This window comes from Nannospalax galili, unplaced genomic scaffold, assembly GCF_000622305.1.
Source record: "Nannospalax galili isolate Female #2095 unplaced genomic scaffold, S.galili_v1.0 scaffold183, whole genome shotgun sequence".
In the NCBI taxonomy this organism is placed as follows: Eukaryota; Metazoa; Chordata; class Mammalia; order Rodentia; family Spalacidae; genus Nannospalax; species Nannospalax galili.
The window spans coordinates 2,288,897-2,293,393 of record NW_008350555.1 but is presented as its reverse complement, the minus strand read 5'-3'; the positions used below and the strand labels follow the sequence as shown (position 1 = coordinate 2,293,393).

General features: G+C 40.4%; 1 pseudogene; it reads left to right on the top strand.

Annotated features, from left to right (window-relative positions):
- Positions 1 to 216: 216 nt before the first annotated feature.
- Positions 217 to 614, top strand: LOC103745850 (annotated as a pseudogene).
- The last annotated feature ends 3,883 nt before the right edge of the window (positions 615 to 4,497 follow it).

Below are 4,497 nucleotides of genomic sequence, written 5' to 3'. Positions count from 1 at the left end.
CTTCCAAGTACTATTTATTTATTTTAATTAATTAATTAATTAATTTTTGGTTTTTCGGAGACAGAGTCTCACTGTGTAGCCCTGGCTGGCCTGCACCACCCCAAAATAAGTGAGTAAATAAAAGTCTTAAAAACTAGTTAGCTGGGCATTAGTTTATGAAGGTGGTTCATAGAACAGCTACAGCAGACGATAAAAAACTTCAGTTCTCCTTAAAGAAGTTAGGGGTAAACAATATCTCTGGTATAGAAAAGGTGAATATGTTTACAAACCAAGGAACAGTGATCCACTTTAACAACCCTAAAGTTCAGGCATTTCTGGCAGCAAACACTTTCACCATTACAGGCCATGCTGAGACAAAGCTGCTGACAAAAATGCTTCCCAGCATCCTAAACCTGCTTCGTGCCAACAGTCTGACTAGTTTTAGTTTGGGACTGAAACTGCCCAAACAATCTGCAGATGGAAAAGCACCCCTTGCTTCTGATGATGATGATGAAGTTCCAGATCTTGTGGAGAATTTTGATGAGGCTTCTAAGAATGAGGCAACTGAATTGAGTCAACTTCTGAAGAAGATAAAACTTGAAGAAGTTACTGGGATCTTCTCTTTTATATTATGACTGCCTTTTAAAATTCTTTTGTTTATGATTTTGTTTATGGATCTGATAAATATAGATCTCTAATATTTTTAACTCTCAGCTCCCTGAACATTGCAGCTCTTTTCAGTTTTTACTTATACACAATTTATTCTTTGCAGCAAATTAGGCTGAAGAAGCCTGGGAATAAAGTTTGAAAAAAGTTAATAAAATTCTTTGCCTACTTAAAAAAAATTTAATCCTACCACTGGGGAGGCAGAGAGACAGGCAGATCTCTGTGAGATCAAGGCCAATCTAGTTTACATAGTGAGTTCCAGGCTAGGTGGGGCTTCAGGGAGACCCTGTCTCAATAAAACATAAATCAAAAAACTAAAAGAGAGGGTATAACTCAATAGTAGTAGTTGACCAGCAAACATGAAGCCCTGAGTTCAATCTCTCCAGCATTTATAGCTAGAACACACACACACACCCCTAGAAATTTAGTGTATGTGTGTGTGTGGTGCTGAGGATTAAACAAAGGGCTTCATGCATGCTAAAAAGACACTCTACCATTGAGCTCCATCCCTAACCCTCCAATCCCCAGTCCTGGGTTTTTAAAGACAGGATCTCACTATGTAGTCCAGGATGACCTCAAACTCAAGAACCTCCTGCCTCCTGAATGCTGGGATTATGGGCATGCACAACCAAGCCTAACTGCTAAAACTAATTTTATATTTCACAAGAAAAACAAATAACAAGAAGAACAAGATAAATGACACCAAAAGAAAACAAATTTGACAATTCAACCTCCCACCCAAACAACAACAGTACTGAGGTTAGGTTGGAAAAGTCCTGTACTTTCACTTTCCATCTTGAGAACATAATCTCCTTCTCACTCCCCGTACCCCTCTCCCTCCTCCGCATCTCTTTCACCGTTCACCCCTCTGCCTCTTCTGTGTAGTTGGTGAAGTCAGCTGCTTTGGGTGGGAATACAGACCTTTGTCTATGGTATAGATTGCTAATTTTTTTTTTCATTTGGTTTTGGTTTTATCTTTGCTTATGGAATCTTTTCCACACAGGAATTTGTAATATATGTTGTATAGGCAAACTTGCTTATATTTGTTTGTTTGTTTGTTTGAAAAAGGATCTCATGGGGGCTGGAGAGATGACTCAGCGATTAAGAGCATGGACTGCTTGCCCCAGGTTCAATTCCCAGCACCCACATGGAGACTAACAACCATCAGTAACTCCAGTTCCAGGGTATCTGGTACCTTCTGACCTCCACAGGCATTGTACCATACAGGTGCACTTATATACATGCAGGCAATATACTCATATACATAAAATAAAAACAATAAATAAAATATTAAAAGAAAAAAAAATCTCATTATGTACCTAGAACTCCCTATGTAGACCACGTTGGCCTCGATCTCACAGAGATCCACCTGCCTCTGCCTCCTGAGTGCTGGGATTAATTTAAAGGCTTGTACCACCACACCCAGTTTAATTTTTTTTTTTTGTCCTTTTGAGACAGACCATCTCCGTAGCCCCAGCTGGACTGGAACTTGCTTACCAGGCTGGCCTCCGTCTCACAGAGATCTGTCTGCCTCTGTGTCCCAAGTACTGGGATGAAAAGCATGAATCATCATATCCGGCAATATTTTTAATGTGTATGAGTGTTTTGCTTGTATGTATATAAGTATGCCATGTGTATGCCATGCCTCAGGAGGCTAGAAGAGGGTGTCAGATTCCCTGGAACTGGTATTATGGGTGGTTGTTAGCTGCCATGTGGGTGCTGGAAACTGAACCCAGGTCCTCTGCAAGAGCAATCAGTGTTCTTAATTGCTAAGCCATCTCTCCAGCCCCCTATATTTACTTTTATAACTTCTAGATTCTGTGATTTTTTTTTTGCCATCTTTAGAAAGAGCTTCAATTTTGTTTTTATTGTTTTTGATATGGGGGCTTATTGCTTTTTGGTTTGTTTTATGTATTGTTTTTAATTTTTAATTTTTATTTTATGTGTATGACTGTTTGCCCTAGGAGGCTAGAAAAGGGTGTTTGATCCCTTGGAACAGAGTTACAGATGACTGGTTAGCTCCATGTGGGTGCTAATCTTTGATCCCAGCACTTAGCAGGCAGAGGCAGGCAGATCTCTGTGAGATCAAGGCCAGCCTGGTCTACATAGTGAGTTCCAGGCCAGCTGGGGCGACAGAGAAACACTATTTCAAAAAACAAAAAAATTAGGGACTGGAGACATAGCTTAGTGATTAAGAGTACTAGCTGCTCTTGCAGAGGACCCACATTGGATTCCTAGCACCCACATGGCAGCTAACAATGGCCCATAACTCCAGTTCCAGGCCATTGGATGACCTCTTCTGACCTGTGAGGCATTACACAACATGAGTGCACTTGCACACATGCAGGCAATACACTTATACACTCAAAATAAAAAAATAAATAAAATGCTTTTAAATTTTAAAAAATAATAAATTCATTAACTAAATTAAAAAGAAAAAAGTTTTGTTTTGTTTTGTTTTTGTCTATTTGAGACAGGGTCTCCCTGTAGCCACAGCTGGCCTGGATTTGCTATATAGACTAGGCTGGCCTCGAACTCACAGAGATCTGCCTGCTTCTGCTTTCTGGGAAAACTATTTTTATATTAAAGTTTTTTATTTAGTGTGTGTGTGTGTGTGTGTGTGTGTGTGTGTATGTGTGTGTATGTGTGTGCAATAGTACATGTGTGGAGGTCAAAGGACAATCTGTGGGAGTTGGTTCTCTCCTACTGATGTAGCTAAATGGAACATTTGAAGAAAAAGTAGATTTTAATCTTTGTTTTCTCTCCCTGTCTGTCAGCAAATTTCAGCTGACCAGTTTGTGGTTAGAATGCTAACACAGCTAGCTACACACTGGCTTGGTGTCCTGATGATGCTTCCTCAATTCTGTTTGTCTCAGATGGAGACTTCTGTGCTGATTTTTAGAGAGGGTTTCAGTTTTTTTTTTTTTAAACTTTGTTTTCGTTCTAAATTTATAATAATTTGCCTAATTTTCATACTGTAGGTAAATGTCCTTCTCACTGTAACCCAATGCCCAAAATATAAAAGATATGTGCTACTTCCCTTTGGGGCTCAGAACTTAGACACAGGATTCTCTCTGGGCCAAGGCTGCAGCCTAGATAAAATACCTGCTTCTTGTACACTCCGGGTATCCTGCCTGATCTTCTACTCTGCAGCTTCTACTCTGTTAGTATTGGGGACTGAACTCGGGTCATCAGGCTTGGTAGCAAGCACTTTTACCCACTGAGCTATCTCACCAGCCCCAACAACTATTTTTCTGTGGTCACATACTTCTGACTTCTTTCATACCAAACAATTTTAACACAAAGTATTAAGATTAGCACAGACTCCACAGGTTAAGGGTTTAATCTCACGAGGCTGACCCCATTTCAGATACCAATAGCAAGAAGTGTCTCCCCAGGTTACCCAGTCTTTTGTTCAACTTGACTATAAAACAAAGATTTCCATGACTTTCTTCTTTAGGTTCAGTAATATAATAGCTCACATAACTCTGAGAAACATAACTATTTACTAGTTTATTGTAATGGGTATAATAAAGGACATAGGTGAACATCCACAGAAAGAGTTATACCGGGTAAGGTTTTGGGAAGGGCCTGGAGCTTCCATGCACTCTCTGGGTATACCACTCTCCCAGCACCTTAATATGTTCACTAACCTAGAAGAGCTCTGAACTGCTTTGCTGAGGGATTTCTACGGAGGCTGTGTCCAGCAGGCACGATTGATTATTAACTCAATTGCTAGCTCCTCTCCCCTCTGCAGGGGGTGATGGTGGAACTAGAAGTTCCAGGTGCTCATCAGGGCTTCCTTTGACCAGTCCATAACCAGAAGCTAGCCAGCTCACCAAGAGTCACCTC